This window comes from Narcine bancroftii, chromosome 4, assembly GCF_036971445.1.
Source record: "Narcine bancroftii isolate sNarBan1 chromosome 4, sNarBan1.hap1, whole genome shotgun sequence".
Classification (NCBI taxonomy): Eukaryota; Metazoa; Chordata; class Chondrichthyes; order Torpediniformes; family Narcinidae; genus Narcine; species Narcine bancroftii.
Genome location: NC_091472.1, coordinates 285,848,806 through 285,863,096, shown reverse-complemented (window position 1 = coordinate 285,863,096; position 14,291 = coordinate 285,848,806).

Genomic DNA, 14,291 nt, shown 5'->3' with positions numbered 1-14,291 from the left:
TATTATGAAACCCCTCCGACCTCAAGTCCAGTGGTGCTAAAGAACTCAAGTGGACAAATGAGATGATAGTAGGATTCCAGCAGACCAAAGACGCCCCAGCGAAGGCAATATTACAGCCCCACTCACAAATGGATGCCTTGACAATCGTCGTTTCCGATGCGGCAGTAGGTGGGGACTGGGAACAGTATACCAACGGATAATGGAAGGCTCTAGTGTTTTTTAGTAGATGCCTCTAGCATTTTTTAGTAGGCACCTCCACCCTCCAGAAACATAATACAGCACATTCGATAGGGAACTGCTGGCACTGTACCTAGCGGTCAGACACGCACTTTTTTTTGGAAGGCAGGGACTTCAGTTTTTAATGACTACAAAATATTAATGTTCACCTTCGCGAAGGCATCAGATCCCTGGTCAATGCACCAGTAACACTACCTATCTCACTGCAATGGAGGATTTAGACCAGCTTATGCAAGAATGTATACATGTGAATCCAAAGATAATCTAAATTCCACCATGGGGCCCAGAGATGCATATGAATCAGAAGACATATCCAATTTACACCATGTGGCCCAGAGATGCAGTTATCCTTTGTTGGTCGCAGACTGACAGGAGACCTTGAAGATAAGTAAACCATTTATGCAGGGTGATGGGCTATGAATAAGCAGTTTTTGGGTAATATAAGCCATGGTCCCACTGCTGAAGTTTGAGACTCTGAGGGGTGGAAACGTCTCTCAGCAAGAAGAACTTCTAGAGTCCAACCAACATCCCGGTCAGGGGAGGTGGAGAAGCTGCAACCGGCACCCAGACAACTGACTACAAGCGTGCGGTCGTTGCCTCTCTTCGGCAGTTGAGACCAGTCCAGGCATTGATAAGTAGAATTGGGAAGGGCTTGCATATTGTAGTTTGAAATCAGCTTTAGATTAGTAATAAAGATTTGTATAAACTGAAGTGCTCTCGGTATGTGTCTCTGTTTTCTTTCGGTAGCTCAAATACTGTGACCAATCTAAAACGAACAAAGTGAGAGGTACAAGTTTACCCAGGACAATTGGCGTAGTCGGCAGGATTGGTTTCACCGAAAGAAAGAGGTGAGCCCTGAGCAATTCTTGATTCCGGGATGGACTTCCAAAGACAATGGTTTGGCATGTTGGCCAATACCCTGTCTTTGTTGGGACCACCCATTAGTTGGGATGAGAAGTTAGATCCATCAAGTGAACTTCTGGGAGAGCGGGTTGCCACTCTACTTTGAGAAAGTAAATTTCCTGTTAAAAAGGGGACGCTGACGGTCAGTTTTTGGCTGTTGGCCGCAGTTTTACGCCATGCCGTTCAGCGTGAAGCAGAATTTGTTCAGCAAGAAGTAGAATCCCAGCACGAGAGAGAGCAAATAGAGGAGACAGAAGCCATGCGACAACGCTGTTCCATGATGAGCGAGATTGTTCGCACCAGTCAGGACTGAGCCAAAGAATGGGACGATAAGCATGTCCAAACGATCTGCCGTAATATTAAACTCCGACAGCAGCTCTGTGCAGATAAGGAAAGGCAAGGGGTAGAACCCGATCCACATCGTATTGGTGCCATGATAAGGAATGGCGACGATTCTGATGTAATTGATGATTGGGACGGGAATATCTGGAATGATGACCATGGTAATAATGCAGATACTCCTCAGCATGTGCCTGACATACTCCCCTCTCCACCCACTGTTCACGCCCGCCCCGTAAGGCAGTGGACCTTCCAAACAGATGAAGACGGAAAGGGGGATGATGTAATTGAAGAGATTGAAGAGATAGATGCCCCGGCCTCCCAAGCGGACTCAGGGGAAGGTACCTGAATCCCTGCTTATTCTCAATGGCCCCTCCCCTCTACGGGATGGCCTGGGCATCCTCCTGTCCACTGGGTAGAGAACCCTGTGAGCCAAAGTTGGGACAGGGGTCGGGAGCAGTCAACGATACGTGACTTCTCTATAAAAGAGCTGGCCGCCATTGGAGATCGATTTAGACAAAAGATGGGAGAAACTCTGGTGGCCTGGCTCCTGCTTGTTTGGGAACAAGGAGTGGGTAATGTATATTTTACCCCTGAGGAATTGTTGGGATTAGGAACATTGACTACTGATATCCAGGTCACTGCTGAGCTACATGGTAGAAAGAGAGAGGTGGATTACCTACTTGCCACTCTAGGGGATGCCCTATTACGAGTATACCTATCACCAGTAGATTGGGATTTACATTTTCAGAACAACTGGGGCACCCCAGAGGAGGGTATAGCAGTAATTCGTCAACAGGCCCTGGTCTCTGCCTGTATGCAGGGCGTTTGAGGCTGTGGGTACGTGGGGGGAGTCCTGACAAAGAGATGTTCCCGATTGGTTCGTTCTGCCCAACGCACTGTACGGGGACTGGTCCTCTCCGTAACTAGTCCGCTCATTGGGCAGCCTGTGTCTGAGGCAGTGCACGCCTTATCTGGGCTTTGAGAATTAGAGTTGGGAGGTAAAATCCACTCACGTACAACCCAGGTTACATCAGACAAGCAGGATGAAGGGAGAGGGCCTGCTGCTAATAACGGACCGACAAGAAAGGACCTTTTTCTGACCTTGTTAAAGTTAGGCGTACCTAAAAGTGATATTGATGGGAAACCTACTGCGGTCCTTTATAAGAGGAATGCAGGGAACATCATCTCCAGCTGCCGAGTCCTCCTAGCCCAGCTGTGCCTTCTGCTCCCACTGCTGCTCCTATCGAGCCAGCATCTCTTGCTCCAGTTATCCATGATGAGATACAACAATTGGTTAAAAAGGCTCTTATGGATAATAGTAGCATGTAGTCCTAGAAGCCGCCAAACCCTACTAAGGCATGAGGGTACGGGCGGGATTCCCATGTCTACTCCATTGAGATATGGCGGATACACGGGGACCCATGGCTCTACATACTGTTAACAATCCATTGGGGTGGGGGTAATGACCGCCAATATTTGGCCTTGGTCGATACCGGTGCGGACACTCGGTGATTCCTGGTAAGCCCGACCTCTGGACTGGACCGACATTTCAAATAGAGGGGATGGGAGGAGCGATCACCCTGGCGAAGGAAATAAAAGCCCACGCCACAATGGGTGATGGCCCTTCCCCTGTATGGTTACATGCCCTGGTGGCTTCCGCTGATGAGTATATCCTGGGTATCAATATTTTGCCAGTATGGCCCTTAATACTAGCCAAGGGGGATTTGCATTTAGAATTCGGACTATTACTAAAAAACTAGTGGTGGGTCAGGCTAAGTGGGATCCTGTGATGGTGCCTCCCCCCCTGAAACCAGTATGCATTCCACAATATCACCTCCCTGGAGGGCAGGAAGAGATTACTGCCACCATCGATGCTTTGCAAGAAGAAGGGGTAGTGAGGTCCGCAACGTCACCCTTTAATAGCCCTGTTTGGCCGGTCCAGAAGCTGGATGGCTCCTGGAGAATGACAGTTGATTATCGTTTTTTGAACAAACATGCCCCACCACTTGCTTTGGCAGTTCCGGATGAAAATATTGCTACTGGGAACTCAGGAACATGGTATGCTGTCATTGATCTCACTAATACCTTCTTCAGTATTCTTATAGCTGAGGTCTCACATGATCAGCTCGCCTTTACCTGGAAGGGGTGCCAGTATACCTTCACCTGCCTTCCTCAGGGCTATGTACACTCTCCCACTATTTGTCACTAACAGCCGGGCCGATACTGTCCCCTTGGCTCAATGGGCACATGAACAGAGTGGCCATTTGGGGGAGAAGGGATCAGCTATGTGAGCCCAGTTAGATTACTAATATTGTGTTACAATTAACGGGGTGGGGGGGGGTTATTTTATGTAGTTTTCCGATGTAATATTGTAATCATACCATTTTAATTTTTAAAAATTTTTCTTTAAATGTAATTCTCTATTGTATTCATGTTATAAAATTTTAAATAAAGTCTTCAAAAAAAAAGCTATGTGAGCCCGTACACATGCCTTACCTCTCCATCAGGATGGTGTCCGCATGGAGGTACATGCCCAGCATGCCAGCTTGTGAAGTCCCGCACCATTCCTCCTGGTCCACATGGTCGAATAAGACGGGGAGCTCGCTCGGCTGTGGTCTGGCAAATTGATTACATGGGCCCCATGCCAGACTGTATGGGTAAAAGTTATGTCCTAGTAATGGTTGACACCTTTTCGGGCCTAGTTTTTGCTCTTCCCACCAAGACGGCTGACCAAGCTAGCACTATCCAAGGACTAAACCATTTAGTTTCTCGTTATGATGTACCAGAGGAAATTCAGTCTGATAATGGCTCGCACTTCTCCGGGAAGGCAATCTGTGATTGGGCAACTGACAACAGTATTTTATGGGTCCACCATATTCCTTATTACCCGCAGGCTGCCATGTTAGTTGAATGAATGAACGGCTTACTGAAGGAACAAATTTGTTTATTAACACCACTGGGGACCTTGAAGGGGTGATGCCATGTGCTGCAGCAGGCAGTCGACAATTTGAATCATCACTCTTTGAAGGGAGGAACACTTTTCCACCGACCTCTTCGTGCTTCTGAACTACAGCCTATTCCAGAGGAAAAACAGGCATTGTCCCCCATTCCCGAGCTAGAGAATGCTGGACAAAAAGTATGGATGGCATCATCAGGTAGTGGCCCTCCTGTAAAAGGGGAAATAGTGACACCTGCCCAGGGTAACACTCAGTGGGTAGCTATTGAGGGACAGGATGATTTAGTTTGTTTAAATACTGAACGCTTACAGTATCGTGAGTGACATATGTCAGGCTTTCCTATTCCATCTTGCGCTCCTGCCAATCTGGCTTAACAGCTGCTTTGGTGCCAGAAATTGGATTTGTAATGTCAATGACATTCCGAGGGAGTTGCCAGTGGGGGACACGGCCCGATGCTTTACACCAAGGAAGTCCTCGGTCACCCGCCTCGAGTGCAGCTTATATAAATATGTTATTGCCGGTCTCGGTTCTTATATTTTGTTTGTGGATGGACCAACTGATGAAGTCGGCCCCTTCTTCTGTGATGGTCATTTTTGTACCCGCTTTTTATCTTGTGATAACTCTGCAGCGCCTGTCGCTAAGTAGTGGGAGGATTCTGGTTCTGTGGAGGGTTGGTTACCTACTTCACCATCAAACATTCCTTCAGATTTATCCGACAATTCCTTTCTCCATGTTTCCTATGCGTACGCTCACCGAATTAATGTTTCTGATTGTTGGATTTGTACCATAGGCCTTTTGCATAGGCATTCCCATGATCCCCATTCCTGTCACCCGAAAGGAGGTGGCTGCCTGGAAATATTTGGATCCCTCCAAAGGCAGGCTTCACATTGATGTTAATAAGCCTGTGCTTGAGGAGGCCCAGTTCTTTAGTCTACATGATATTTTGGGTATTTTTCGAGGATGGCATATTCCTACCCCCCCTTATAATATAACACCCCCATATTTTATTGTTTCTCAACACGTGAAGGGCTCTGTCTGCTTTTGTAAGTTACCCGACAGGCCTGCCGATGCACTGGGATACAGTGATGTTCCGGCATAGCCCCCTTTTATTTCCAAGCGCCCCCTTTTATTTCCAAGCGCCCCCTTTTATTTCCAAGCGCCCCCTTTTATTTCCAAGCGCCCCCTTTTATTTCCAAGCGCCCCCTTTTATTTCCAAGCGCCCCCTTTTATTTCCAAGCGCCCCCTTTTATTTCCAAGCGCCCCCTTTTATTTCCAAGCGCCCCCTTTTATTTCCAAGCGCCCCCTTTTATTTCCAAGCGCCCCCTTTTATTTCCAAGCGCCCCCTTTTATTTCCAAGCGCCCCCTTTTATTTCCAAGCGCCCCCTTTTATTTCCAAGCGCCCCCTTTTATTTCCAAGCGCCCCCTTTTATTTCCAAGCGCCCCCTTTTATTTCCAAGCGCCCCCTTTTATTTCCAAGCGCCCCCTTTTATTTCCAAGCGCCCCCTTTTATTTCCAAGCGCCCCCTTTTATTTCCAAGCGCCCCCTTTTATTTCCAAGCGCCCCCTTTTATTTCCAAGCGCCCCCTTTTATTTCCAAGCGCCCCCTTTTATTTCCAAGCGCCCCCTTTTATTTCCAAGCGCCCCCTTTTATTTCCAAGCGCCCCCTTTTATTTCCAAGCGCCCCCTTTTATTTCCAAGCGCCCCCTTTTATTTCCAAGCGCCCCCTTTTATTTCCAAGCGCCCCCTTTTATTTCCAAGCGCCCCCTTTTATTTCCAAGCGCCCCCTTTTATTTCCAAGCGCCCCCTTTTATTTCCAAGCGCCCCCTTTTATTTCCAAGCGCCCCCTTTTATTTCCAAGCGCCCCCTTTTATTTCCAAGCGCCCCCTTTTATTTCCAAGCGCCCCCTTTTATTTCCAAGCGCCCCCTTTTATTTCCAAGCGCCCCCTTTTATTTCCAAGCGCCCCCTTTTATTTCCAAGCGCCCCCTTTTATTTCCAAGCGCCCCCTTTTATTTCCAAGCGCCCCCTTTTATTTCCAAGCGCACCCTATCAATGGGACCTATTGGGTTTGTGGGTCTCGTGCCTTTGCATGGCTATCCCTTACCTGGGGTGGTTGCTGCTATTTGGCATACACTGTTCCCTACCTGCATCATATTTCCCGTTTACAGGATCATCCCTCGCTTATGCACATGTCCCCTGTCCTTTAACATAGACATGCCCTCTCAGGTGCCGAGAATTTCTTTGGTGCCTTGATCCCAGGTTATGGCGTTATTCACATTTCCCAAGAGGTTCACAAATTATATGATCTAATGAGCTCTATTGCCAATGAGACATCCTTCACCCTTTTGTCTGTCAGTCAGGGCCTTAATGACCTTAATCATGAACTCTCTGCTGTCAGGACAGTGGCTTTACAGAATCGTATGGCCCTGGATTTTCTTCTAGCAAAACAGGGTGGCAAATGTGCCATTGTCAGTTCTGAATGTTGCTCGTATGTTCCCGATGTATCCACTAATATATGTGATATTGTTCAGCATGTTTCAAAATCTGTTCATGAGCTTCAGCATCTGGGTATTGTGGCCAGATAATGGAAGGCTCTGGCGTTTTTTAGTAGATGCCCCTAACATTTTTTAGTAGGCACCTCCACCCTCCAGAAACATAATACAGCACATTCGATAGGGAACTGCTGGCACTGTACCTAACGGTCAGACATGCACTTTATTTTGGAAGGCAGGGACGTCACAGTTTTTAATGACTACAAAACATTAATGTTCACCTTCGCGTAGGCATCAGATCCCTGGTCAATACACCAGTAACACTACCTATCTCATATATCCCAGTTTTCAACCAGGATTAAACACATCTCCAGTAAGAGTAATGTGATGGCTAATGGCCTGACCCGCTCCTTCGATCAAGCAGTATGTGCCCTCTTTCCAGGTGTAGACTACATGGTGCTCACCAAAGCTCAGCGCCAGGACGATGAATTCCCAGCTTATAGAACTGCTGTCATGAGCCTGCAACTCGAGGGTGTGGCTACAAGGTATCACTCTCCTGTGCGATGTTTCTGCAGGTCAGCTTCACCCGATTGTCCCTGCTGTGTGGAGATTTTCGATGCCATTCACAGACTGTCCGCCTGATAGCTGACAAGTTTATATGGCATGGACTCAAAAAGCAGGTCACAAACAGGGCAAAGACGTGCATGGATGGCCAATATGCAAAAGTACAAAGGCACCCGAAGGCGCCACTTCAGCCTTTCCAGCCTCTGCAACGCAGATTTGACCACTTGCATGTCGACATTGTCAGCCCGTTTCTGGTGGCACGAGGGTCTAGGTACTTGTTAATGGTCATCGATAGATTCACCAGGCAGCCAGAGGCAGTTCCTGTGACAGACTCATTGACTGATTCATGCGCCAGAGCTTTTATTTCTGCCTGGGTATCTCAGTTTGGCCTACCCACACACATCACCTCCGCCAGAAGCCCACAGTTAACCTCCACACTCTGGGACATTTTGTCATGACTGCTGGGAATGCAGCTCCACCACAGTCTAATGGCCTGGTGGAGCGGTTCCATTGGCATATGAAGGCTGTGCTGATGGACTGTCTCCAGGGACCTGATTGGGTGGATGAGCTGCCCTGGATCCTCCTGGGAATAAGAACAGCACCTAAAGAGGATCTCAACTTGTCATCGGCTGAATTGGTTTATGGAGCCCTGCTCATTGTACCTATGGAGTTTGTGACCTTAGCACGCAGACAGGAGATGCCGCCAACTGAAGTCTTCAGCAGACTGCAGGAGCAGTTTGGAAAACTGGTCCAAGTTCCCACATCAAGGCATGGAACGACACCCTTCATGCCCAAGGAACTCTGGGATTGTGAGTATGTGTTTGTGCATAGAAGTACACACAGGCCACCCTTACAGAGGCCATATGAGGGCCCCTTCAGAGAGTTATGAAACAATCATACAGCATGTGTACTGAACATTGGGGGGCATCCAGAGACATTTACAATTGACCAATTAAAGCCCACTCATCTTGACCTTGATCGGCCCTTGCCATGACTCCCAATGCAAAGGCATGGACGATTGCCCAGGAGCGGTGGACAGTAATGGGGAAATGAGTAGATCACCTCACAAACTATCCACAGAAACCACCTACCACTGCTGTGGAAGAGCTTGCAGTTGTCATGTTGGCCTCAGCAGTCACTTCAAAACCTCAACGCTGAGGATCCGCTTAAGGAAAGAACAGTTGCCAAAGCCAGCACAACTGCTCATTCATATAACAACGCCTCACATACATATTGAATATGCTGATTTTCGCAGCTATTGCTTCTGTTTTGGATCGACTGGGAAAGCAAAGGGAAGGGGGCTTCAACAAAATCAATGATTCGCCAGAGTTTGGTAGAAAAGTTGCACTGATGCAAGCTGTGCAAAAGGTGACACCATCCTTCTGGGTAACCAAGCCGCTGACCAAGGTATCCCAGCAGCTCACAAGTGAGCTGTGGAGCCAAGCTCTCAATTCTGTGACCACACAAAATAAAAACTTGCATCTTTCCATTTCTTTCTCCTGGAGCAAAACACAGAATGCAGGAGGAACCCAGCATCAGTGGGAGAGAAAGAATGGTGCATGGTTCGGGCTGGAACCCCTTTCCTTTCCTTCGCTCTGAGGATACCAGAATCTTTAGACATTTGCTTCCTCCACAATAACAGTGACAGAATTGGTTTGCTCCGACCTATTAATCCCATTCAAGATGTTATGCACATTTGTTTACAATTTTGTGATGGCAATCTTTACATTTAAAATTTCTTATCATTTTGTATGTGGGATGCAATTAGAAAAAAAAGAAACATTCATTCAGGAAACACTCGGTTTATCGACAGGATTTCGGTTCGCCTGGAAGTAACATTCACAGCAGCAACTCGTCGATTGGAGAATTCCGACCCAAGTAACCACATCGGCAACCTGCCTGGTTCCAGGAAATGTTAGCGGCCACTTATTCCGACCATGGACTGCGCCGCCTCTCAACGTCGAGGTGCACCGTTCAAAAACAAGGAAGTTAGATCCCGGAGTTTCCATGTATTTCTTTAGATAGGTGTAGGCAGAGGCCGTCAAAACATGACAGGTTTTTATACTTGTGACTAGGGGGATCAGGGGGTATGGAGAGAGGGGGGGGGGAGAGAGGGAGAGGAGAGAGAGGAGAGAGAGAGAGAGAGAGAGAGAGAGGAGAGAGAGGAGAGAGAGGAGAGAGAGAGGAGAGAGAGAGGAGAGAGAGGAGAGAGAGGAGAGAGAGGAGAGAGAGGAGAGAGAGAGGAGAGAGAGAGGAGAGAGAGAGGAGAGAGAGGAGAGAGAGAGGAGAGAGAGAGGAGAGAGAGGAAAGAGAGGAGAGAGAGGAAAGAGAGAGAAGAGAGAGAAGAGAGAGAAGAGAGAGAAGAGAGAGAAGAGAGAGAAGAGAGAGAAGAGAGAGAAGAGAGAGAAGAGAGAGAAGAGAGAGAAGAGAGAGAAGAGAGAGAAGAGAGAGAAAGAGAGAGAGAGGAGAGAGAGAGGAGAGAGAGAGGAAGAGAGAGAGGAGAGAGAGAGGAGAGAGAGAGAGGAGAGAGGGAAGAGAGAGAGAAGAGAGAGAGAAGAGAGGGAAGAGAGGGAAGAGAGGGAAGAGAGGGAAGAGAGGGAAAGAGGGAAGAGAGAGAGAAGAGAGAGAGAAGAGAGAGAGAAGAGAGAGAGAAGAGAGAGAGAGAGAGAGAGAGAGAGAAGAGAGAGAAGAGAGAGAGAAGAGAGAGAGAAGAGAGAGAGAAGAGAGAGAGGAGAGAGAGAGAGAGAGAGAGAGAGAGAGAGAGAGAGAAGAGAGAGAGAAGAGAGAGAGAAGAGAGAGAGAAGAGAGAGAGAAGAGAGAGAGAAGAGAGAGAGAAGAGAGAGAGAAGAGAGAGAGAAGAGAGAGAGAAGAGAGAGAGGAGAGAGAGAGAAGAGAGAGAGAAGAGAGAGAGAAGAGAGAGAGAAGAGAGAGAGGAGAGAGAGAGGAGAGAGAGAGGAGAGAGAGGAGAGAGAGAGGAGAGAGAGAGGAGAGAGGTGTAAGCTTGAAGGGCCAAATGGCCTACTCCTATACCTATTTTCTATATTTTAAAAACCCGCAACGTCGCGAAATACCAGAGATTCTGTATTTGGTGGGCAAATTCGTTCCCGAGTGACCGACCCCGACACTCGCCCCATCCAAGACCAAGCGAGTCCGTCAATGACTCTTGTCTGAATGTTGGGCGAAAGCCATGAACAAAGAAGAAACTGACGCACCTCGGTCACTGGCGAAGCGCACCACTGCTTGCTTGGAGGCAGGGTCGTCGTAGTCCACGGTGCACTCACCGCCCTGAGATTGCTTCTTGCTTTGGAAATAAATCTGCAGTTTGTTCTTCCAAACTCTAGCGCTGCTCAGATCCCACTCTCCTCAACGATGAGAGGGTACGGGTAACGATCCTCTGTCCCCATCTTCCACAAGCGACTGGAAACTTAGCCCCGCACACTTTCGTTTTCGTTTTCTGTGGGAGAGGGTTTGACGCTGTTGTTTCCTTCGTTCGCTTTTGAACCTCTCCCCCAAAAAGTGTCCCCCCGGTGCCTTGGACTCACTTTCAAATGCGTGTGCAACAAATGATCTTCTTGGGGAAACTGATTTCACTTTAGGGTTTAAAACAACATGTGACCCTGTAAATACATTGAATTAATTCGGACCAATCAATGTGCAGAGAATAAATAATTTTAGCAACAAACGGCACGAGGCGAGGTGATTGCCTGTATCCAACAAGAACAATCGACTTGCCTGTAAATAGCTCCACATCCCTGTCAGCAATTCCACCCCCAACCTGGGCACTTGCCCTCCGAACCCCAGGCCAGGGAAAACTTAATGGCCACTGTTTAAATTGAAACTAACTTTGTCATAACCTAACCAGTGGGGAAATGCTGGGAGGACTCGAAACTGAAGCTCAAAACAAAACGATACTGCTTTGCCACTACGCATTACTGCTTGCTTCGAGTGAAAAACTGCGTTTGACCATTGCAGAAAGAGGGGTTTCAATAGGCTTCATAAATGACACCATTATTGTATTCCCTGTGCTGGGGAGAAGCATGTCCACTGAACAGAGTTAAACGTTCATAACTTCAGAAATGCATCTGCTGCAGTGCCCTTCTGCCTTTCCAGGATTCATTATTCAGGAAGTTTTGAAATATTAGTCTTCAATTTCTCTCTTTTGAAGCAGACCCAAGGCTGAAATGTTCTCTTTTTCCTTCTCTCCACTTTTGAGTTAATGAAACAAATGTATCCTAATTGGGCTTCAGAGTGAAATGTCTTAGAACATTACAATCCAGTCCAGGCCCTGCAGCCAGGGGTGTAGCCAGGTTCTAAAGTTAAGGAGAGCGAGCACATGAAAAAAAAAGGCACCTCAACTCATACCAGATGGCGAGTCAGTGGTTAAATGGCTTGGATGCTCTGATTTTTCAGTGGTGTTGGGCTGGGGCACGTTAATCCAGAGCAGGGAGAAAGGGAAAGTGCCTCTTTTGTGCTCAGTTGGAGTGGTTGCTCCCCCTGCAACCTCCAACCCCACCCCAGTTATGCCACTGCCTACAGCCCACGATGTGGAGCCAACCTATATAAATCTATTCAACCTCTTATATTAGTTAGGATCATGTGAACTATTTTGTAATCGCATAAGAATACACCCTTCTCACTGTAGTAACTGTAGTGTTCCACTGTGGTGGATGTATATGTATAGAGTGCGTGTGAACAGCTTCCTGAGATGGTGGAAGATATCAGTAACTAAGATCTCTTCAGTTATTTGAATCATGCAATTTAAGCAGCCTCCCAAGTATGTAGCAGTTCTCAGGTGGAATTGCCTGAAGAATGTGGCTCCAGAGCAGCTGCAGATGTCTGCGAAGGGACAATAGACAATAGGAGCTGGAGTAGGCCCTTCGGCCCGTCGAGCCAGCACCGCCATTTTTCAGATCATGGCTGATCACTACCATCAGTACCCCTTTCCAGCCTTATCCCCATAACCCTTAACTCCTTTGCCCACTAGAGTCTTATCTAACTCTCTTTTGAACATAATCAGCGAATCTGCCTCTACCACCCTCTGTGGCAGAGCATTCCACAGATTCACACTTCTCTGGGTAAAAAAATGTTTTCTCATCTCCGTCCTAATGGGTCTACCCTGTATTCTTAAATTATGCCCTCTAGTCCTCGTCTCTCCCATCATTGGGAACAAGTAATCCGACTTCACCCTGTCTATCCCCCTGATGATTTTGTATACCTCAATCATGTCCCCCCTCATCCTTCTAAACTTCAGCGGATACAAGTCCAGTTTTTCTAGCCTTTCAGCATATGTCAACCCCGCCATCCCTGGAACTAACCTTGTAAATCTGCGCTGCACACCCTCTATAGCTAGTATGTCCTTCCTCAAAACTGGAGACCAGAACTGGACGCAATACTCCAGGTGGGGTCTCACCAGGGCCCTGTACAACTGCAGAAGGGCGTCTCTGTTCCTATACTCCAATCCCCTCTTTATGAAAGCCAACATGCTATTAGCCTTCTTCACAGCTTTCTGAACCTGCATGCTAGTCTTCAGTGACCGGTGAACAAGTACTCCCAGATCCATTTGCTCCTCCCCACTCCCTAGCTTGTCTCCATTTAAATAATACTCAGCTTTCCTATTATTGCCCCCAAAATGGATAACCTCACATTTGCTCACATTGAACGTCATCTTCCATTCAGCAGCCCACACCCCCAACCTGTCCAAGTCCCTCTGCATTTTCCTGACATCCTCCTCACACCCCACACCGCCACCCAGTTTCGTGTCATCTGCAAATTTGCTCAAATTATTAATAATCCCCTCATCCAAATCATTTACATAAATTACAAACAACTGGGGACCCAATACCGATCCCTGCGGCATTCCACTCGTCACATCCTGCCATCCTGAAAAAGACCCGCTTACCCCAACCCTTTGTTTCCTATTTCTTAACCAATTTCCTATCCATGTCAGCACCTTACCTCCAATACCATGCTCCCTGATCTTGCCCACTAGTCTCCCGTGCGGTACCTTATCAAAGGCCTTCTGGAAGTCCAAATACACCACATCCACTGGCTCTCCCGAGTCCACCCTCTTTGTCACGTTCAGGTGGCAGCACTAAAGGCAGTGTTCTGCCACCTGAAAGGTCTGAAGCGAAGAGGGGCCACAGAGCAAACGCCGGCTCCTGAGTCCGGGCAGGGGCAGCCGTCTGACAGCTTGTCTCCCGCTGCCCGAAAACCCCCTCCTCGCTGCCTGACAGCCCCTCCCCAGCGCAGGACTACGGGGCTGGATTGGCTAGCATGGGACTACGGGGCTGGACAGCCGCTCCACTCCTGTAGTCCCCCACTGGCCGCCCAGCCCCGTAGTCCCGCACCAGTCCCTCCAGCCAGTGGTCCCGCGCCGGGGGACTGTCAGGCAGTAGGGAGTTGGGTTGCCAGCTGACTGTCATCAACCTGCCCCCTACTTGGCACCTGAAAGCTACTGGCAGTTTTGCCTGGTGTTGCTTTCAGGTGCAACGGGGGATTCTCCAAGCAGAATGCTGAGTTGAAGGCGGTCACTTTACCACTAGACCCCCATGATCACCCTCTTCACTTGTTTACTGATTCCTGGGCTGTGGTTAATGAATTAGTGGTATGGATGCCTGACTGGCAAAAGAATGACTGGCTGGTACATGACCTCCCAGTATGGGGCAAACAGTTGTGGTAGCTGTTGTGGGATGCTTCCCATCATCATGAGATAACTGTATATCAAGTTGACACCCATACCAATGCAATGACGAACATGACACAACATAATGCAGTAGCAGATCAGCTTGCCACTATCAGC